A 23,193-nucleotide genomic window follows, 5' to 3' on the forward strand; every position below is an offset into this window, starting at 1 on the left:
TTTTTTTTTTTTTTTTTGTCAGTACAAAATTTTACAATGTACAAGTACTCAGAAATATACCCATTAAACAGTTTTCCATTGGTCCCTCTAGGACCTTGTGGTTTCAATAAGGCACAGCACCACCAAGCTAAATCCCTTGCCCTCCTCTGAGATTTAAGGGAAATTCTTAGCTGTAAACCCCTGCACAAGTGAAAGGAAAGTTAAACACTTCCAACATTCAATGGCACAAGATAGACATTTCCATTCCAAAAATTACAGACAGGAGCATACAAAGGAATGGAAACAAAGCAAGTCGAAAATCCAGCAGGGCAAACATTAAATCCCACAGTTCCACTTCCAGCAACCCTGGCAATCTCTGGCAAGTTGTGAACTCCAAAGGGCTTGGGTGGCTCTACCCCTGCAGCACTGTTGATGGTTGTAACTCCTAAGAAAGCCCCGCCTCATCTGCATGAGGCTTTGGGGGAGCATCTAAACACAAGCCACAGCTAATAAATGTTTATAGTGGGAAAATAAACACAAGCCATAACAATAGAGAATCTACAAAAATTGAACACCTAAGCTATCAAGTATGTCAAAGCCTGTAAGTAAGGAGGGGAGTTATTTCCTCTGAAAAATGCATATGTTCAAGCTGTGTTTATTAAACAAGGGCATACATGTGAATGAAAAGTAAAAGTCATGTAGATGTTTATTTCCAAAAATTCAGTTATTTGCAAGCATCCAAAAATAATTATATATGCCTGGAAGATTTAAGGTTTTTCTCTCAAAGACTTAGAAAGGACTATGTCAATTTTTGTTATAATCCCACTAGCCCACTGATCCCCATTTAATAAATATTGGATGTCTGAGTAAAAGTCAATGCTGTGAGGTTCCAAAGATGTTGTTATATATCATCAAAAAACAAGGTGAAAATATATGTCCATAAAAAGATTTGCACAAGAATATATACAGTTTTATTCACAGTAACCCCAGCTAGGTGTCGTGGCACACGCCTGTATTCCCATCACCAGAGAGGCTAAGGCAGGAAGATTGCCACAAGTTGAGGCCAGCCTGGGCTGCATAGTTCAAGGCCAGCCAGGCTGACTATATAGTGAGACCCTATCTCACAAAAAATAACTTTTTTAAACATCTTTTTTTTGGGGGGTGGAGACCTAGCACTTTCGAGGCAGGAGGCAGAAGCACTGAGCTAATCTCCGACCCCTCACAAAAATTTTTTTTAAAAAGCTCCAATCTGAAAACACCCAAATATCTATCAACCAGAGAATGAGTAAATAAACTGTGACAAAATCATACAATGGAATATTTCATAATAATTAAAAATAGATTGCTGGGCCACCCACTTTCTAGTCCCCCTTCTGTCTCCTTAGACAGAAGCTTTCTTTCCCTCAATAAATTTTTCCTACTCTTAACCTCCGTTGTTCCTAGAATTCATTCTTCAATGTTAGAGAACAGGAACTCGTGTTTCAGATATCTAGCGGGTTTGGGAGTTACATCTCTTCCCCTATATCATTTTGGAGGTCTTCCACTGAGATTACTGGTCAGAGATTTTAAAGCTATGCAGCTACCAAGATGACAGTGCCTGGTACCTATCGAAGGCCTTTAGATAGAGCCCCTGTAGAGTAACTAACTGCTGATCACAACTACGACCCTCTTCGGCTCCAAGTAGCCAGAGCTGTCTTCACCCTTTGCCCCCTCACAGCAGTTAGGGGTACTTCTTCAGAGGGGGGATATTGCAGAGAGAATGTGAAACTTCAGAGACATACCAGCAGAGCTTAAAGATGGTGGCACCGCTTTCCTTCAGAGAAGCAATGGCTCTGCAAGCAGCTTTGCCAGGTTTGCCTGCTTCAGCTGGCTCTCAAATGGGAAGATGACTGTTTTTCTTCTGCCAGACACAAGGAGGCACTGTGCAAGGGTTAGGAGGGAGAGAGTCTTGAGGTGAGAATGTGGGCAGGTCAGCTGAGGCTGAAGTCATGTTCAGGTTGGAGTATCCTGCACCTGAGATGGCTGTGGACACTCCCTGTTGACTCATAGGCCAGCTGGATTGTCAAGACCATGTGGCCTTTCTATCAAGGGTAGAAATCTCGAAGAAGCAGGGACACATTCAAAGGCAAGATCAAGACAGGAGTAGGAGAATCGTCATCATATTGATTTATTGATGGATATATTCAAATTACACATTTCTTGCATGAGCATTATACATGCTAAGCTCTTCTATGTACATATGGACCACATAAATAAAAAGAAGAACTACACTTACGGAACATTTATTACCCTAAGAAAGTGGAGGAGAAAACCTAAAAGGTGAGAATACTTAAGGACTTAGCCAAAGCACAATCCAGCGATTACAGATGTAGAAGATAAAAAAGGTTATTTAAGAATCTAAAAAGGAGCAGGAATTTAGCTCAGTGGTTCTGCCACCTGCCTTGCAAGTGCAATGTCCCGAGTTCAATCCCCGGTACCCAAAAAGTCTAAAAAATGTATGTCTTAAAAAACAGAAAATATGAGAGTGTTTTACTCTGACGCCAAATATGGTCAATTATATTACTGTATTGTTTCAACAAATCTCTCCAAATTTTTTTTTTCTTTGAGACAGGGTCTCACTATGTAGTTGAGACTGACCTGAAACTCACTATGTAGCCCAGGCTGGTCTTGAACAGCAGTCCTCCTGCCTCAGCCTTCTGAGTGCTGGGATTACAGGTGTGTGCCAGCACACCTGGCAAATCTTTTCAAATTTATGGCATTTTTTTTATAGAACTGTATCCTTTATCACTAAAGTGGTGGAGAACATTTCTCCATGACTTGGACTAGAACTAAATCCATCTCTAGACCTTAAGAGACCTGCATATTTCTGTCTTCATATCTGTGCATCTTCCATTTCTAGGAAAATGTTTGGACTGGCCTGCTTGCCCCAGGATGAGAAAGATGTGAAGCAGGACTTCTTATGGCCTTTTCCTTAGTGTGTGTCTCTGTGCCCTCGGCTCATCTTACAAGAGCACCCATCTTTGGTTTTAGAACCAATCTGAATCCAGAATATTTAAGTCAATTGCACATTCAAAGTTCCTGTTTCCAAATAAGGTCACAGTCACAGAACCGGGAGTTAGGACTTGGCTGTATCATTTTAGGAGATGCAGTTCGGTGTACCACAAAGTGTACAAAAAGTGGTATAATTTCTTGCCCATTAAATATTCTCTCAATAAAGGGTCCTGGTTTAATCCTGTTTCAATATTGTGCCAAATAGATACCAAAGAATCAACAAATATGCTGAAAAAATTCTCTAACGTATAGTATTCAAGGACATAGTAATAACTTCTATTGTATTAATAGTTTATATTCTAATTACCAGGAATTCTTTATTGACCTAGATCAACATATTTAAACCTCCTCTCTTAAAAATTACTTGGATGGTATCTTCTGCCATACGGTCTAAGCAGCTTTTTCCCCCTTCATCCTCAATTTTTTGCAAAACCTATTAAAAATAATCTCATCAAAATCACGTATGGTCTTCAATATGAAATAAATTGAAAAATTATCTTAAAAAAATAGATTACTAAGGGCCAGGGATTTAGCTCAGTGGTTCAGGCACCTGCCTGGGAAGCTTAAGGACCTGAGTTCAATCCCTGGTAGCCCCCCAAAAAAAATTACTAAGCCAGGCATAGTGGTGCAGTTTTGAAAAAAGAAAACAAAAATTTTGCTACGGGGATCAAACTCGGGACATTACACTTGGGAGGTAGACAGTGGCACCACTGAGCTAAATCGCCAGTACCCCCAAAAAATTTTTAAGCAAAAAATTGAGCTGGACATAAAGGCACACAGCTATAATCCCAGCATTATGCAAGGCTGAGGCAGGAAGATCCAGCCCAGCCTGTATAATTTAGCAAGACACTGCCTCAAATTACAAAAATTCAGGAAAGGGATAGGGATGTAGCTCAGGGAGAAGGCTCTGAGTTCATCCTATATTGAAGAAAAAAAAATTTTTTTTAATTAGTAAATGTCGTATCATCTCTTAGGCTCAAACAAATGTCCTCAGACACTTTTTATCAAGTTATACCTGGATCAAGAACCCAAAGTAACTTTTCTCATCTGTCAAATCTATATCATTTTGATCTCCATACAAAACCTCCTGCATTAGCTTCTGGCACTTCCCACCCTACCAATTTAATCTGAACACTGGCCCATGCTGGCAATTTGCTCTTTTCTAATTCTCCTCTGTCCTTATCCTGCCTGAATCCTACTCAAATTTCTTCAAGCCCCACTTTAAATAAGAAGCCTCTTTCAAAGAGGAACTCTTAATCCTAACCAATGTGACCATCCAATGTTCCCTCAGTGTTTATGTTCCTTTAATGGACTGTATTGGATACTTTTAAGTCACATCCTGTGTATACCTACAAGAGAAGCAATTTTAATAAAAGAAGCAGACAAGTGTCTAGGGACACCTTTGAAAATCCCTGTAGAACTCAATTCAGAACCTGCATATGTGGGCCAATCAGCACAACTTGAATTGTGAAGATTAATACACCTTGACAAACAGATGTTTGTTTGTTTGTTTTATTTTTTCAGATGTTTAAAGACCAATGAAAATGGTATTGAGAGGGCCGAGAAGTCTCTGCAGGGGCCTGGGTGGGTTGTTGGAATTGTTTCCTCTTTACACAGATGGCTGGAACTGGTCTCCCCGGATAGCAAGTGGCCAAAATGCTATATATTCTTTTTTGTACTCCCTCCCCGCTCTTAAACCAATGAAGACAAAAAGAGCCAACACTGCTCTCCAACAGGCAACGCCTGTTCCAAGCGCCCAGTTCTCCAGATTTCTGGGAAGATCGTGGAGGAAGAAGGCAGGAGCATTCAAGGCCAAGGAGGGACTTAAGGCTCATCCCCTGGACTTATACTCAACACGTACGCAGAAAGACAAATTACAAACTCCAACGCTCACAACCACATATACACGTGCCCGCCCAGCCCCACAAGAAGCAGACGCGCACGCCCGTGTGCTCGGGCATTACCTAGTTTTCTCTGGACGCCCCGCTCACCCACTCCCTTGAACCAGCCTGATATCCCCTACCGAGACGTTGGTGAGGTTTACCAGGCGGGGCTGCGAGACTGTTTCCCCGTGGGGGGAAGGGAGGCCCTTCCCACCCGGGCGGAAGCAGCGCGCGCCAGCCGGGCAGACTTAGCTCTTGTCCTGGGAACATCTGGAGGGAGTTGGGAGGAGCGTGCAGCTAGAATAGATGAGGATTGGCTGTGCTGGAGGAGGAAGGCGGGGTCTTGGTGAGGGGCGGGACTCATTGGCCCCTTTAAAGCCTTGACATCAAGAGGCGGCTCCGGCACCCCCCTTTCTCTGCCCCCCGCCCCCGAGCCGCGGCCATGGACCCTGCAGATCTAGCTTGCCCTGGCCCAGCTCAACACCTGATTTCGGTGAGTTTCAGGCCTACTAGGGATTTAAAGGGCGGTGAGGTGGTAGGGGGCTATGTAAGCTCCGGTCGGGGGGCTGGGGAGTGTGCAGAGTAAGGCAGTTCTGGCAACCTTGGGTCGTAGGGGGTATCACGGCTTCCTGCGCGCCCCTCGCGGCCTGCCCTTCCTTCCCGCTCCACTGTCCCAGGGGTCCGGCTGCGACTCCGTCCACCCTACCCCACCCCCTCCCGCCCCCTGCGCCATCCTCGCGCACACTCCGTGGCCCCGGAAGGGAAACTTTCGGGAGTGGGGGATGTTCCGGTGGCCTACCTCCCTCCCTCTTTGAAAGCACTGACCTTGTCCCAGCTGCGCAGCCCACCCCACCCGTATCCCACCGTCCGGTGCTGCGCAGCGGTGCAGGGTTGGGGGGCGCTCTCCCCGAAGCGCAGGCGCAGAAACGAGCCTGGGGCTGCTCTTCTCACTCCTTCAGTCCCGGTGGCCTAGGGCGGTAGGGCATGGGGGAGGCAGGGAGAGGCGGAGACCTGGTCTCTGGGAACAGCCCTTCTGAGGCTTTGAGGGGCTTCGGGAAGGAGGAGGAAGCCCGGCCAGCCGTCTGCACCCTGAAGAAATGCTGAAGGAGAGAGAAGGGTTAGGCAGGGAATAGGGACTGGGCAGGGCCTGCGGAAAAGGTTCTCTGTGCCCTGACTGCGGTGCCAGAAGAATGCAGAAAATCTATCTGTGCCCGCCACTCCCCTGGTTTAGCCCGCCTGAGAAAGTGGCTGTCCTACCCCAGCTTCTCTTTGTACTAGACCCAAAGTCCCTCAGTCTTTCCAGTCCTGGCACTGCCCCAAGGGCACAGAGAGCCCTTGCCTTCCATAGGTCTGATTTTCCAGGCGACTCAGTCCTGGATCAAGTGAGCCTGCCCAGCAGCTGCTTCTTAAAGGCCTGCCTTCCTGAGGGGCCAGGGGACTGTAGTGGCGTCCCCTCTTTTCCCTCCCTGTCAATCCACACCTCCGCCGTGGGTCCATGCGTCTAAACACACTTGTTAGCCAGAGGAAGTAGTGGGACGCAGAGCCCTGGAACAAGGGTGATCCTTGGGAAACAGTGTAGAGGGGTCCATATCTAACCATTATGTGGTCAGTGCTTTTGGGGAAAATGAATGTCACCCACCTGCCTTGTCGCAGCCTTTATCCTGCAGACATCTTCCCAGTTGGCTCTCAGACCCCTTGGTATGGCCAGAAGATCAACGAAATTCACTTCTCAAATGGCCTCTCCCCAAACACACACTTCTAAGAACAAACGGGGATCAGTGGGTTCTTAACCTAGAGAAACCACATCTTCCTGTCTGAAGAGGGTATTCCTATACGGTTAATTTGTTTTCAAAATTTGGTCCATGTGTGTTGTGGCTTCAGCCCTCCAACATCCTTCTCTGGCTCATGCCTCTGAGGAGAGAGAACCTAGAGCTGCAGAGGAGTAGGTACTTCATGGCAGGCAGGTAGAAACCTACGCACTGAGAGAAATTCAGCAATGCTTTTCCTAGTCTGCTCTGTGACCTTGGCCAAGACAGTTTGCCTCTCTGAGATTCATTCTCTTTCCTCTTTAAGATTTAGTGGGACTAGAAAGGTCTAAAATTCCCTTTTACTTTTTTGGTATTGAATGGTTCCACTGGTGGGTGACTAGAAGGGAGAAAGGTCCTGTGGCAGAATGGCTCCATTTAGAGAGCTAGAGTGGTGGTTGTCACAGTTACTTAGGATTAGAGAAGCAGACTCCCTCATCCTGCCTGGCTATTCTCAAAACAGTCATTGTTCTGCACTCTCCTGGTGCCTTGGGATATGAACTGTTGGCGGTGGGTTTGGCCCACCCATCGAGACCTCTGGTGAGACATCCTGGCTGGGCTACTCTTTGAGTTGGGCCTTTGGGGAGGGGTTGAGAGTAGAGGAGGCAGCCAAGGGCCAGCAGGGTAAGCAGATTCCCAGGAGACAGCTTGCATCCCAGCTGTTGGAACTTGTTTTAGGTTCTGGGCCAGGGAGCACAGAATACTCATCCACCTATGGAAGAGGACAAGGAGGGCCTCACTGCTGTTTCCCATCCCACTCCCTGGCCCTTCCTACCTAGCTCTCTACCTAGGCAGCGGGGCTAAGGAATCATCCTGCTGCCTTCAACCAGCCAAGTAGAATCGAAGAGAAGCTGCCCCAACCCTACCTTTCCCAGCTCCTTTGTTCCTGGGGATAGGGCTGTCTCAGGAGTCAAATCTCTCCAGGTTGGGACTTGCTTCCCAGCCCAAGAGCCAAAAGGCCTCCTGTTCTTCTTGTTTGTTTTCATCTTTGGTCTCCCAGGTGAAGAGGAATGTTAAAGGAGAGGTGGTGGTTAAAGAGGCCCTGGGACTGGTTAGGTATGAGGCACATTGTCCTCCACTGCCCTCTCCCTACACTCCTGGGCCTGCACACCCTCTGCCCAGGACCCTGTTGGTGAAGTTACAGCAGGAGACATTAAGGTTCGACCCCAAGGAAACCTTCCTCACTGCTCTGAGCCCTTGGAATGGATAATGGAAGCTCTCAGGGAGGCCATTTTTCCCAGAAAGTGGCTCATAGTGGAATGCCTGTCCAGCAAAGGATGCAGCTGTTGCTAGGCAGAGGCTGCTGTTCCTTCTTGGGGTGTGGCTCTAGGCTTGACAGCCAGAGGCTCCGTTAGAAGTAGGAGGAGAAAGGACTCTTGCCTGATAGCCAAAGTGGGGTTACTGGTGCTCTGGGCTGACCAGAGTTGCCTCAGAAATGTCCATTCTCACTCCCACATCCCCCAGTCTCTTCCCCAAGTCACTGTTACTATCACAGTCTGCTTTGACAGCCCTCATCCGAACCTGGCCGGCGCCTTCAGCCCGTCTGGCTACACTAATGGATGATTGGATTTTCTATACTTGGAGTTTGGGATTTCTGATTGAACATGCAAATTTATGTAAATCGACCTGAGATCTGCCGCCGCATCAAAACAACACAGAGCTCCCACAGGCTGGAAGAAATCCTAGAGACAGTTTAGTCCAATGCACTCACATTAAAAATGGGGAAATCGAAGTCCAGGGGGGCAAGTGATTTATATGGTGGTATCAGAGGCAAGCTCCTGACTCTGAACTCTAGTTTTATATGTTAACACTCTGCCTTTATTTTTCATTCATGTGGGAGCCTGGTTGTATTTAAAGCAGAGAAGGCCAGTTGTTGAACCTAGACTGCAGAGAGGGGCCCTAGAGGGTTAGAGTATTATCCCCAAGGCCTCCCGGGAATGCTGATCAGCTTTCTACAATGCTGAAGAAAAGTTCAAATCTCCCCTAATATTGGAGGATAAGGTCACTAGTTACTGTCTGGCTTGGCCCTTAGGGTTTCCTTGCAGTTTAGATTGTATCTGTTCCTAGGATCTGCCACAGTGCTCAGCGCATAGTAGTCTGAGAGTGAATATGAAATGCCTCCATCTCTACCCTTCCCTCCTAGTTTGAGTCTCTGCTTTTCCCTCTGTGGCTACAGTAGCAACGTTATTTTAGGACTGGTACCAAGGATGAATGGGAACTATAGAGATGAGCTTGGGGTTTAAGAACAGCCTCCCCAGTCCCCCTCCTTTTCAGTGCTGATTGTTAAATTTAGGGCATTACGCACGATATGCAAACCACTGAACTACATCCCCACTTCTTGACTTGTTCTCAGCCTGATCCCCACGCCCAGCTGCCAAACCCCCCACTCCCTCTTCACAGACTGCTTGTAGCATGGGGCTATTTGGGGGGGCTGAACCCTCACTTACCCTCTGGTGCCTGAGTGTACTGTAGAGATGGTGGAGATGCTTAGGCAGCCTTTGGCTTGCTTTGCTGCACCCTGGGAAGCTGACGCAAGGGCTCAAGGACAGAAGCACTGACTCTTAGCCAGAGCTACCCGCCAGGCCCTGCTGTAGCCTGGGGAGGGCCTTGGGACATGTACCTGGTGTCTTTCCTCATCTTCTCCCCAAACCCAGGTTTGGAATGAATACCCCTATATTCAGCATCTTCCCAAAACACAGCTGGTATGGAGCAGGTACCCCTAGCTCCCCACTGCTCAGCGGCCCGTGGCAGCTAGGTCCTTAGCTCCATATGAAATGAGATCCTTTTCCCTGGGCCTCAGTTTCCCACCAGCGCTCATGGATTAATAATACATCATCACTGGGGTGTGGCACCTGCTCCGTAATTACTGTTTTCCCAGCTCTGGGAGTTACACAGATGAAAGAGCCCTGTGGAGACCAGGCTGTTATTAAAGTGAATTATCATTGCTGTTATTACTGATTTCTAAAAACCCAGCTGCTGAGAGGAACTCAGTCAGGCACAGCACCCTGAACTGTGTGCTGGTCCTTGAACTCTGGGAGTTTTCTAATACTCATTAAGCTTTAAAAAATAAGTAGAAATAAATATAATTATAGCTATTTTTAAAGCAGAGAAGACCCCATTCTGCTGTTCCTGCTGTTGACTGCAGGGCTTGACTGGTAGGTGCTGCTTCTGAGAGTCTGAATTTGTTTCTGCCCCTGACCTTCTGGGTAGAAGATTGATGTTTTTCCTAGAAAGGGCTTTAGGAACCCGGCAACTGCTAGGGTCTGACCCTGAAGTTCTCAGCAGCTGAGTTCCCAGGGTCTGATTCACCTCATTCCCAGCTAGTTTGATGTGGGGGTCATAATTGGTCCTTTTGTGCAGGGATCTGTTGAGACAATCCCAGAACCTGCCTACAGCAGCTCCTACCCCAGACTCTTCTCTTGCTCATCCGCCTACCTCTGCCTCCACGCTGATTAGACTTTTCCCCCTTCCTTGGACCCAGCTCTTATGTAGGCAGAAGTAGCCCTGACTGACTTCTGAATAGTGCTACTAGTGTGTCCAAATCACAGCCTGGGGGTACAGGGCCTCTCTCCTAGCCCTGGGGAGGAAAAAGGGTGAAGGCAGAGGCATCCTGTGATGAGTCTCCACACTTATCCAGCCAGACCTACTTACCTGCTCCCTTGTCCCATAGTATGGTCCCTACCTCCTCATACAAGAAGAGGATGGGGCCAGGGATTTAGCTCAGTGGTTTTGCCACCTGCCTTGCAAGCACAAGGGCCCAAGTTGAATCCCTGGTACCAAAAAAAGAATGGGGCCAGGGATTTAGCTCAGTGGTTTTGCCACCTGCCTTGCAAGCACAAGGGCCCAAGTTGAATCCCTGGTACCAAAAAAAAAAGGATGGATGACCACAGCTGGGAGGAACTTTAGAAAGTAAAGGGGATCTGGTCTCTCTTGGGCTTTTTAAATATTTATTTTACTTGTTTGTTTGTTTGTTTTGGTTTGTTTTGGTTTTTTGAGACAGGGTCTCACTATGTGTTTCAGGTTGGCCTTGAACTCACTGTGTGGCCCAGGCTGGCCTCGAACTCATGCCTCTGCTTCAGCCTTCATGTCCAACTTTGTGCTTTTTTTTGAACCAGGGTCTCACTGTCCGGTTTAGCATGGCCTTGAGTTCACTATGTATCCCAGGTTTGCAGCAGTCCTCCTATCTCAGCCTCCTGAGTGCTGGAGTTATAGGCCACCACACCCAGCTTGTGCTTTTCTTTTCTTTTTTCTTTTTTTTTAGGACACTAATCTCTTTCATGATAGCAACACCCCTATGATCTAATCACCTCTCAAAGACCCTGGCCTGCAAATTAAGTAAGTCACTTTAGGAATTAAGATTTCAGTGTGTAGGGCCGGGGATTTAGCTCAGTGGTTCTGCAGCCTGCCTGCCTTGCAAGCACAAGGTCCCAAGTTCGATCCCCTGTACCAAAAGAGAAGATTTCAGTGTATAGATAAGGGCATAGAAATTCAGACTCTAGACCCCCACTTGACCCCAGCTTATGAGTAGAATTCTTTCACCTTCATGTGCTCATTTTCACTCAGATACCAGGATTTAGACCCCCAACCAGCCTCTGCCCAGGCCATTCATTCAGCCAGCAGATATTTTTAGAATTTACTGTGTGTCAGCGGCCATTCTAGTCTCTGAGGATATGCTGGTGACAATATTTATCAAATAGCTATAAAATTATAGCCGTTGAGGGATGGGGATTTAGCTCAGTGGTTCCACTGCCTGCTTCGAAAGTGCAAGGTCCCAAGTAGTTTGATCCCTGGTACAAAAAAAAATTATAGCTGTGATAAGGGTTGCAAATAAAAGACAGGTACAATCCTGATATGATCATTATACACTGTAAACATGTATTGAAGTATAATACTATGCCACATAAGTCTGTACAAATATGTGCCAACTGATAAAGAAAAGAAAGCCACATCCCGAAGGGCAAAACTTGGGGCATTCGAAGGGGCGTGTCCTGAGGTACATGGGATGGGCCACTGCTGAAGGCAGGAGCTGGGCCAGGACTGCTGGTGTGGTGCCACATGACTGATACCACATGACTAGAGTGCTAGGTTTCTCTATCCACTTAAGTGGCTTTTCTCCTTGCTCCCCCAGTCTGTGGGATGTACTGAGCCCCTTGAGTCTTACTGTGTCCAAAACAGAGATCCCCTCCTCTGCGTCCTCTCCACCCGACCCTGTTGCCTTCTGTTTTCCCAGCTCTGGGCCCATGTGTCCTAAAGCTGAAGCTTGCTTTCCCCACTATGGGCTGAGGGGAAGTTGGGGGGTGTCTGCTTCTCATTTCCTCTGTAGACAGCACCTCACTTCCTGTCCCCCAGGCTAGAAGAAGTCTAAAACTCTTGGCTTTGCTGTTCCTTCCTCTCTCCTCCTCTCCCTTCCCCCACTGCTTTCCCCTGGAAGCCTGCAGACTTTAGAAAAAGGCTACATCAAAGCTCCTTACCCCTCCACCCTCCTGCAGGAGGGGACCTGCCTTCTCAGCTGCAATCCTTTTCTAGACATATCATCCTCCTTTTATACGCCATGAGAGTAGAAAGGCACAGAGAGGGCTTGCCCCATTTTACAGATAGTAAACCTGAGGCCAGCGGAGTTCTAGACTTTTTTCAGCTTCACCTAAAGTCTTGCTGAGTCAGAACTGGATCCCAGCAAGCCTGACACCCATGTGTAGTCACAAATAAGAGCAGAGCCCAATGGAAGCTTGAGGGTAATAGAGCAAAGCTAGCAACTTAGAAGCTGAGTTTTGGACTCCAGCTAGATGGCACCAACTGGTTTAACACTGGAGCTGCCTGGGTGCAGGTGTTAGGCTGAACAGAGCCTATTCCTTTTGTAGAAAGGGGCCAAAGTGTGAAGCCAGGAGTGGAGGGGGGTACTGGGTGGAGGAATGGGGTCTGGAAGGATATCTGCCCAGCTCTGCTGGGGCTGTGGGTGCAGCCTGAAAGCCCAGGGGCCCCTGTATCCTCCCGTGCCCTTTCATCACCTCCTGGAGCCTCTGCTGCCTCACAGCCTCCTGTGGGACCTGGCATATGTCTCAGATTATGTCCAGAGTGTTGGATAGATGGTGATTCCCTTCTTTGGCCTGGTGATGGGAGAAGATTTAAGAACTGACCTGGGCCAGAGGAGCCCGAAACCCTCACCTTCAGGTGCCCTTAGACCCAGCTGCATTGAGTCTTTCTGTTTATGTACACATGCGAGGTTTCTCCTCCTTTTACTCCCTGCTTCCTATAACAATCCCCTTCCTTTTCACTTGCGTCTAAATCCAGCCTGTCTTTAAGGGCTCAGTTCACCTCAAATTCTGAAAGATTGTTCCAGCCCTAGCTTAATATTTCTCTCCTGATTTTTAAATTCTCTGGAAGACTTTGCTGGTGGAACTTCCTTTACAATGCAGCTGTTTACCTATATGTCTTTGTATTTTTGAGGCAGGGTCTCCCTCTAGCCCAGGCTGGCCTCAGCCTCCCAAGTGCTGGGATCACGGATATGCACCATCATGCCCTGCTGTCTTTTTTTAATTAACAAATAAAAATTGGGTGCATTTATGGTAAATAATATACTGAGGTGTTTTGTTTTGTTGGTACTAGAGATTGAAGCCAGGGCCTTCATACTAAGCTACGTACCCAGCCCTTTTTTTGTTTTGTTTTTTATTTTGAGACAGGGTCTCACTAACTCACTAAGTAGCCCAGGCTGGGATCAAGTTTGTACATGGTGTTTTGATATATGCATAGATTGTGGAATGGCTAAATCAAGATAATTGGCATAGTACTGCATATTTTGTGGTGAGAACACTTAACATCCATTTTCTTAGCTGTCTTCAAGTACTATATATAATATCTTTAACCATATCTACCATGATATGTAGTAGATCTCTTGAAGGGGTGGGGATATAGCTCAGAGATAGAGCACTTGCCAGAATGCATGAGGCTCTGAGTTCATTCCTGAGTACCACAGAAAAATTAAACAAAAAATAATAGATCTCTTAAACTCACTCCTCCTGGGAGGGGGATGGGGGGAATGGGATATAATAAAATGTAATAAAAAATTTTTTTCTTTTCTTTTCTGGTAACGGGGACCAAACTCAGGACCTTGTACTTGCGAGGCGGAGGGTAGAACCACTGAGCTAAATCTCCAGCCTGTTTGTTTTACAATTTTGGGGAAGATAGCTGTGTGTAAAGAAGATGGCTGCAGTTGTGTTTGTCACCTGATGTGGACTTTGTGAATGGAAGCAAAATTTTGTTAAAACAGTTTTTTGGGGAACCAAATTGTGAACAGAACCATTCGTGAACCAAGGTATCACTGTATTTTGTCTTGGTGTACCTACCTCATCTAGTTTAGTTAATGTCCTCCAGGTTCATCTGTGTGGTGGTAAATGACAGGATTTCCTTCATTTTAAAGGCTGATTAGTGGGCCTGGGATTTAGCTCAGTGGCACAGCGCCTGCCTCGCAAGGTCCTGAGTTCAATCCTGGTACCAAAAAAAAAAAAAACAGTAAAGGCCGAATAGTATCCCACTATGTGTATGTGCCACATTTTCTTTATGTATTCATCTATTGGACTGATTCACGACTGAGTTCTTTTGAATAAAGCAGTAATTAATAAATACAAGATATCTCTCCAGAACACTGACTTGATTTCCTTTGGCCATATACCCAGCAGCAGAAGAACTATTAGGCTATATAGTAAATGTATTTTTAATTTTTTGAGGACCTTCTATACTGTTTCCAATAATGGTTATACTAATTTACATTCCCACCAACAGTGTATAAGAGTTCCCTTTTCTTCATATCCTGACCAACATTTATTATCTTTTATCTTTTTTTTTTTTTTGGTTCCAGGGATCAAACTCCTTGGGTTTTCGAGGCTGGTGGCGGAACCACTGAGCTAAATCTGCAGCCCTGTTATGTTTTGATTTGCATTTCTCTGGTGATTAGTAAAGTTGAGCATTTTAAAAATACCTATTGGCAATTTGTATGTCTTTTGAGAAATGTGTGTAGGTCTTTTGCCCATTTTTAAAATCAGGTTATTTGTTTTCTTGCTATTGAATCTTTGAGTTTATGTGGTTTGAATATTAACCCCTTATCAAGTATATGTTTTTTTATTGATTGATTGATTGATTACCAGGGATGGAACTCAGGTTCTACCACTTGCAAGGCAGGCGGTGGAACCACTGAGCTAAACCCCCAGCCAACTATATGATTTATAAGCACTTTCTCCCATTCCACAGGTTATATTTTCACTACTGATTGTACTGTTATGCACAAGCCTTTCTCAGCTAAATGCAATCCCATTTTGCTTTTGTTGCCCATGTTTGGGGGGGAGGGTCCTATCCAAAAAGATTATTGTTCACACCACTGTCCTGAAGCTTTTCCTCGGTGTTTTGTTAGTAGTTTTATAGTTTATAATCTTTAAGTCTTTAATCTGTTTTGAGTGATTTTTTTTTTGTAGCTGGCGTGAGACAAAGATCAAATTTCATATCTGTGCATGTGCCCCTCCAGTTTTCTTAACATTTTTTTCATTCAGTTTATTGTTACATTTTAGCTATATAATACTATGACATTTTTACTTAACATTGTTTATTGAAGAGACTGTCTTTTCTTCATTGTGTGTTTTTGACATTTTTATCAAAGTCCAGTTGTCCATAAATGTGTTTATTTATTTCTGGGCTCTCTACTCTGTTGCATTGGCTTAGTGTGTTTTTATGCCAAAATTGTACCATTTTGATCACTGTAGTTTTGGAACTTTTCAAATCAGGTTATGTGTTGCCTCCAGATTTGTTCTTTTTACATCAAGATTGTTTTGTCTATGTAGAATCTTCTATGGTGTCAAACAAATTTAGGATTTTTTTTTCTATTTCTTTAAGGATTGTCATTGGTATATTGATAGGAATTTCATTGAATCTATAGATTACTTTGGATAGCGTAGACATTTTAACAATGTTAATTCCAACCATGAATATAGCATGTCTATTTATTATTTATTTATATCTTCATGTTCTTTCATAAGTGTTTTGTAGTTTTCAATGTAGCGATCTTTCATCCTATTGATTAAATTTATCTCTGAGTATTTTACAAACACCGCCACCACCACCACCCTGCCCTGGGTACCAGGGATAGAACTCAGGACCTTGCACTTGCAAGGCAGGCACTGCACCACTGAGCTAAATCCCTGGCCCGAGTATTTTACTGTTTTGTAGCTATTACAAAATGGAATTTTTTTCTTAACTTTTTTCTGATAATTCATGATTACTCCATAGAAATGCTACTTATTTTTGTATCTGCATGTTTTATGTCCCCTGCTAGACTGAAAGCTTCAAAATTTCACAAGGACTGGCCCATCTCTGAATTAATTGCCTTTCCCAATATGTAGTTTTGTGTTCCATACTGACTGATCTGTCCAGAAATGTCTGTTTCTACTATTAATAAATTAATCTCCTCCTCCTCCTCCTTCTTCTCCTTCTTCTTCTTGTATTCCAGGCTGGCCTTGAACTTATTATGTAGCCTAGGCTAACCTTGAACTAATGGTGATCCTCCTGCCTCAGCCTCCCAAGTGCTGTTATGTCAGGCCCACACCACTATGCCCAGTTTTAGGTTAGTCCTATTTGCCAGAGGGAGTCACCAAGGCCTGGGGGTGGGTTGAGAGCTTTAAAAAGGTCACCTTAATATCAGGGACAAATCTTAAAAACGTCCCTTGCTCACCCTCAGTATGGTTTGGCATGTGGGTCCTCACATCCATTTGACTCAGGGATAGTTGAAGGTCTTTAAAAGGAACCTTTTGGGCCAGGGATTTACCTCAGTCACACCACACCTGCCTAGTAAGCACTAGGTCCTGAGTTTGATCCCAGCTACCAAAAACAAACAAACAAAGTAAAACAACATAGCAAGACCTTGTCTCAGAAAAACAACAAAACAAAACAAACAAACAAAAAACTAAAGCTATACCTCAGCAGTAGAATGCTCCTGGCTCAATCCCCAGAAACCCTTGCCTCCAAAAGAGACCACCTGTTATATAATTCCCTTCATATGAACTAGAGAAAGAGAAATGTAGACAGAAAACAGTGGCTACCTAGCGCTAGGCAGATGGGGTATTGCTAAGGAGAGGGGCAATAAAAGTAAATAAAAATGTTCTAAAATTGACGTGCTGATTGCACATATCTGAATATACTAAAAACCATTGAACTGGACACTTTAAGTAGGTGATCTGTATACCATGTGGGCTATGTTTCAAAACTTGAAAAAAGCATGGGGGAAGTGATCACCAGAGGCACTTATACATGGGAAGGTAGTGAAGACTGAAATGTACTGTTTAGATCTAGTGTTGTGGTGGTTACTGCTAAGTTGGATGGGGGGAAGAAGGGATGAGAACATGGCTTTTTTTTTTTCTTTCTGAGAAGCTTGGCTTTGAAGGACAGTATCTGAAGACATGTCAAGATGAGATCATTTTGTTTGCTTATTTGTTTTGGGTGTTTTTTCTTTGGGTTTTTTTGTTGTTGTTGTTGGGTTTTTGTTTTTTTTTTTTTTGAGACAGGGTCTCACTATGTAGTCGAGACTGACCTGGTACTCACTATGTAGCCCAGGCTGGTGTCGAACTCACAGTGATCCTCCTGCCTCAGCCTCCAAGTGCTTGGATTGCAGGCATGTGCCACCATGCCCGGCTCTGTTTATTTGGTTTTGAGACAGGGTCTTACTATGTATTCCAGGCTGGCCTCAAAATTGCTGCAGTCCTCCTGCCTCAGCCTCCAAGTGCTGGGATTACAGTTGTACACTACCACATCTAGTGAGAGGATTCTTTTTTAAAAATGAAAGATAGGAGCCGGGGATTTGACTCAGTGGTTCTGCTGCCTGCCTCGCAAGCTCAAGGGCCCAAGTTTGATCCCCAGTACCAAAAAAAAAGAAAGAAAGAAAGAAAGATAGTCATGGGCTTGATGGTGCACATCTGTAATCTCAGCACAATGAGTTTGAGTTTGAGGCCAGCCTGGGCTACAGAGTGAGTTCAAGGCCTGCCTGAGCTACAAAGCAAGACCCTATCAAAAATAATAATTTTTTTTAAAAAATGAAAGATGTCTGAGAAGTTTTAAAGATGAATGAGAGGTCTCAGGGTCTAGCCCAATGGCAAAGCACATGCTTAGTGTATTTGATCCCCAGCACGTGTGCACACACACACACACACACACACACACACACAAAGCCGAGTGTGGTAGCCCACACCCACTCAGGAAGCTGAGGTAAAAGGATGGCAAGTTCGAGGCCGGTGTGGGCAACTTGGTGAGTCTTCCTCTCAGAATGGCAAGGGCTGGGGAGAGCTCGTCTCGAGTGCTAGACCCTGGGCTCAGTTCCCAGCACTGCAGGGGTGGGAATGGGAAAGGTCGGTAGCAAGACAGAAATCTGGTCTGTGTGGGCAGGAGAGACTGACCTCGGCTAAGGAAAGGCCACTAGGGAGATGAGGTGTTTGGGAGGATTCTGGGATGTGATGGCAGGAGATCTTAGGGGATTTCCCTGTGCTGGCTTTAACCTTCAGGGAGAATGGGAGGCTAGGAAGTACTATAGGCCATAAGTTTAAGGAGAGCAGCTAGGGAACAATTTGTCATTCTTGGGCATGAGCAACCCCAACAATGAGCCTCGCCTCGGGGCGGAGGCTGGCAGGACTGTCACGTGCTGGGACGGCTTTCCTTTGGTAGGATGGAGAGAGTAGGGAATATGTAACAGAAGTCTGGGGACATGGGCCCTCCCCACTCCCGTTCCCTGTGGAAAGGAGCATTGACCTAGAATGCTGCAGTCGAGGGATTGCGTCCAGTGCGGTGGCCACTAGCTACACATGGCCATCTAAAATTATACGCCAGGCTCAGTTCTTGGGTCAAATGAGCCACATTTCAAGGATCCAGTAGCCATGTGGGACTAGTAGCTTCTACAGCGGACAGTACAGGCAAAACCTCATCACAGAAGTTCTGTGGCAGCTCAGTCCTAGAAAGGTGGTGCTCAAACTTCTTGATCAGAGGAGCCTTCTGTACTCAAAAATCAAGACCCTGAAGAGATTTTGTTTACATTATGTGTGTTCGTGGTGGAGGCGCTGGGGTTTGAACCCAGGGCCTCATGCAAACTAGACAAGCACTCTACTGCTGAGCCAATCCCTAACCTTTTCTGGTTTCTGTTTTTTTGGTTTTGGTACCAGGGATAGAACTCAGGCCCTTGCCGCTTGCGAGGCAGGCGCTGGAACCACTGAGCTAAATCCCCAGCCCTTTTCTGTTTTTATTTTGAGACAGGCTCTCTTTGAGTTGCCCAGATTGGCCTCAAACTTGCAATCTTCCTGCCTCAGCCTCCTGAGCTATCATACCTGGCTATCAATGTTCTACCTATTTATACTTACTGTAGCATTCATTTTGAAAAACGTTAATAAAACCATTACATGTTAACTTATTTTATGAAAAATAATTATGTATTTTCCAAGACAAAAAAGTCACTGTTCTTTTAAGACAGGGTCTTACTGTGTAGTCCAGGCTGATCTTGAACTCACTATATAGCCCAAGTGGGCCTCAAACTCATGGCAATCTTCCTGCCTCAGCCTCCTGAGCACTGGGATTACATCACCCACCACACCTGGCACTGTTCTTCTTCTTCTTTTTTTTTTTCTCAAGCAAAACATTTACTGGTATATTTTAGATATACATTATGATCACATTCATCATAGAGAATTTGTACTTGTATATGACATATCTTTTTTCCCATTCCTCCCTCCCCTCAACTCCTCGTTATTTACAAAATCTTTGTTTACATTTTTTTCTTTCTGTTCTTTTTTTTCTAGTCCCTTCTTTCCTTCCTCCCTCCCCCCACCTTGCTCTTCTCATTTGAACATTTTCTTGAACATTTCCCAATATCTCTTGTACATTATGGTCCTTATTTACACTTTTTGTTAATTTGGGGGGGTACTAGGGGTTGAACTCAGGACCTTGTGCTTGTGAAGCAGGTGACAGAACCACTGAGCTAAATCCCCAGCTCTATTTCCACTTTTTGTTTCTCACACCAGGGAAACAATGTGATAGTTAAACATGTGTGTCCTGTTTATCTCACTTCAGAGTATGGTGTCAAGTTGCATCCATTTAGCTAGAAATGCCTCAAGGTTGTCCTTTATGGCAGAGTAGTTCAGTACTTGATTGTATTTAAAAAAACAAAAACACATCTTTATCCATTCATCAATTAATGGGCATTCTGGTTGTTTTTAAGATTGAGCAATTACAAATTGGGCCACTATAATCACGGTGTGCATATATCGCTGTGGTATGATTTTTTTTTTTTTTTTTTTTTTTTTTTTTTTTTTTTTTTGGTTTTTTGAGACAGGGTCTCACTATGTAGTTGAGACTGACCTGGAACTCACTATGTAGCCCAGGCTGGTCTCAAACTCACAGTGATCCTCCTGCCTCAGCCTCCCCAGTGCTGGGATCATAGGCATGCGCCATCACACCTGGCTGGTATGATGCTTTTAATTCTTTCAGGAAGATACCAAGGAGGGGAATAGCTAGTTTAAATAGAACCTCTAGTTTTAGTTCTTTGAGAAGTCTCCACACTCATTTCCACAGTGGTTGCACCAGTTTATACTCCCATGAACAGTGTGGAAGCCAGGCATGGTAGCTCACACCTGTAATCCCAGCACTCAGGAGGTAGAGGCAGGAGGATTGCCGTGAGTTTGAGGCCAGCCTGAGCTACATAATGGGTTCAGGGCCAGCCTGAACTATAAAGTGAGACCCTGTCTCCAAAAGAAAAAGTGTAGAAGGGCTCCTTTTTTTTGGTGCTGGGGATCAAACTCAGGACCTTATCCTTGCAAGGCAGGCTCTGGAACCACTAGGCTAAATCCCTGGCCCTAGAAGGGCTCTTTTTGCCCCACAGTGTTACTGGTTGATTTCTTGATAACAGCCATTCTTTCTAGAGTGAGGTGGAATCTCTTGTTTAAATTTGCGTCTCTCGAATGGCCAATGATGTTGAACATTTTTTCATATATTTATATGCCATTTCTAAGAAGTGTCTGTTCATTTCATCTGAGAAGTATCTATTCATTTCAGATGCCCATTTTTTTATTGGTTCTTTAAGTTTGGGGTGTCTTATTTTAGTTCTTCATATATTGTAGATATTAGTTCTTTGTCTAAGAAACAGCTGGCAAAATCCTTTTTCGATACTGTGGGTTATGTCTTCACTCTGTTGGTGGTTTCTTTTGTCGTGCAAAGCTTTTTGAGCAGGTTTGTTGGTTGGTTGGTTGGTTGGTTTTTGTGTGTATGTGTGTACTGGGTATGGAACTTGGGACCGTGCACTTGTGAGGCAGCCAGCAACACCACTGAGCTAAATCCCCGGCTCAAGCTTTTTTAAGATGATGAGGTTCCATTTGTCGGTTGTTTGTGATATTTCCTGTGCAATCAGTTTTGTTCATAAAGTCTTTGCCTATACCAATGTCTTTATTTTTTTTTTTACCAATGTCTTTAAAAGTTCTACCTATTCTATCTTCCAGCATATTTAGTGTTTCTGTTTTAATATTTAGATCTTACTCCATTTTGATTGAGTTTAGGGCATGGTAAAAAATAGAGGTCTAGTTTTAATGTTTGGCAAATAGAAACCCAGTTTATCCAGCACCATTTATTAAAGAGGCTATCTTTCTTCCAGTAAAGGTGTTTGGCTCCTTTGTCAAATATAAGGTGGCTAAGTGTATTTAGAGTTGTTTCTGCATCTTCTAATCTGTTCCATTGATCCTGGGTCTGTTTTTTTTTACCAGTACCATGCTGTTTTTACCACCATAGCTTTGTAGTATAATTTCAAGTCAGAGGTTATGATACCCTCTGCCTTGCCTGTGTTGCCCAGAATTGCTTTTGCTATTCTAGGACTCTTCTGGTTCCAAATGAATTTTAGGATTGTTTCCTCTAATTCTGTGAGATATACTATTGGTATTTTGATTGGATTACATTAAATCTGTTAACAGCTTTGGAAAGTATGGCCATTTTCACTATATAGGTTCTTCCTACCCAAGAACAAGGGTCATCTTTCCATTTTCTGATAGCCTCTTCAACTTTTTCAGAGTACTATAGCTTTCCATGTAAAGGTCTTTTATTTCCTTCATTAGGTTGATTCCTAGGTATTTCATTGTTCATTTGTGTAAGTGTTTCATGTTTGACTTAGCAGAAGACAGCGGGTTTCTCATTTTGCTCCTTGATTCAGTCTGTTGTGATCTCACACAATATAGTCTGATATGCTCATGAGAGGATGAGTAATAATGGCAGACAATGTTTTAACCTCATGGACTCCTCAAGGTCACTCTTTGAGAACCACTATTCTGGAATAGTCTCTACTTGCTGTAAAACACTTGTTCCGGAGAGATTGTGAGTGATTTGCCTGAAGTCCCACAGCAAGTAAGTACATTGCAGTGTTAGGCTTCACCCAACGCTGAGATTGTGCCTTCTGGCCTGAGGCTTCTCCCATCCCCTTGGCTGATCTAGGATGGGCTGGCCTTTCGGGAGTGAGGCCTAGGCTGCTGGCTGCAGAGCCCCTGGTGTGTGGTCCTATAAACAAACCCATTGTGTCTGAACCCCTGCCCCTTACCCCCAGCAGCTGCTATTTTTGTTGGTTGCACTGTAGACAGGGAAGAGGAGGCCTGGAGGGAGCAGGGATGAGGAATGTTGAAATCTGGGAGCTTGCAGGCTGAACACAGGACTGGCCTTCCTCCTGCCCCACCTGGAAGGGCCTGATGCTGGTGCAGAGGTTCTGGGAGTGCCTGGGAAGGGCTTGTTTGAGGAGATACAGTGGCTCCTTCTCCCAGGACGGATGCCTCAGGATTGCTACTACATCTCAGGTGCCAGTTGTCAGAAGGAGGGAAAGGAATTCTTGTATACCCCTTTCCCTACTGGGGTGGACACCAGTTGGAATTCCTACAGCTGAAAGATGCTTTAACCCAGGATTATGTGATTACTCTTTGGCCAGAGTGCCCTGGGAGCCAGCCTCGGTCCTCACATGGCTCCCGCCCCAGGGCAGCACAGAGCTATCATGGCCGGGAAGGGGTGCTCACTGTGGGCGAGAGGCTGCTGTTTACAAATGGACTTTTGGGTGTGACAGGCTGGGACCCATGAAAGGGATTCCAGGAAACAGCTGGGAAGGGAGCTGAGGGGACCAGTTGATGTTCAGTGATTCTGTTACTCAAGTGCACCTCCCCAAGCCTGCCTCTCGCAGCTGCCCATCCCTCTCTCTGGCTCCTGCTGCTCTCCCTGGAGGATTCTGGAAGGGACAGCTGGGAAGTGAGGGGCTCCTTGGACCAGAAGGCCTTGGCTGAGGGCCAGGGCACCAGGGCTGGAGACCAGGCTCGTTGCCACCTTTGTGGCCGCTGTTCCCAGGCTGGACTCTGAGTTTAAGGAGGGCCTTTGTCTGTGCTGAAGAGGGCTGGCAACTAACTGCAGCCTCTGTCCTTTCTTCTACTAATTTAAAGTCCAGAATGGCC

General features: G+C 45.2%; 1 protein-coding gene across 4 annotated transcripts in view; it reads left to right on the plus strand.

Moving 5' to 3' along the window:
* Nucleotides 1-5,332: 5,332 nt before the first annotated feature.
* Nckap5l (NCK associated protein 5 like) overlaps nt 5,333-23,193 on the plus strand; it is a 36,540-nt gene continuing 18,679 nt past the window's right edge. For all 4 annotated transcript variants that reach the window (XM_010623642.2, XM_010623643.2, XM_010623641.2 and 1 more), the window contains exon 1: nt 5,333-5,406. The gene's annotated coding sequence lies outside the window, so the exon portion shown is untranslated. The remainder of the gene's footprint in view (nt 5,407-23,193) is intronic.

This window comes from Fukomys damarensis, unplaced genomic scaffold (assembly GCF_012274545.1).
Source record: "Fukomys damarensis isolate Sample0158 unplaced genomic scaffold, DMR_v1.0_HiC HiC_scaffold_15, whole genome shotgun sequence".
In the NCBI taxonomy this organism is placed as follows: Eukaryota; Metazoa; Chordata; class Mammalia; order Rodentia; family Bathyergidae; genus Fukomys; species Fukomys damarensis.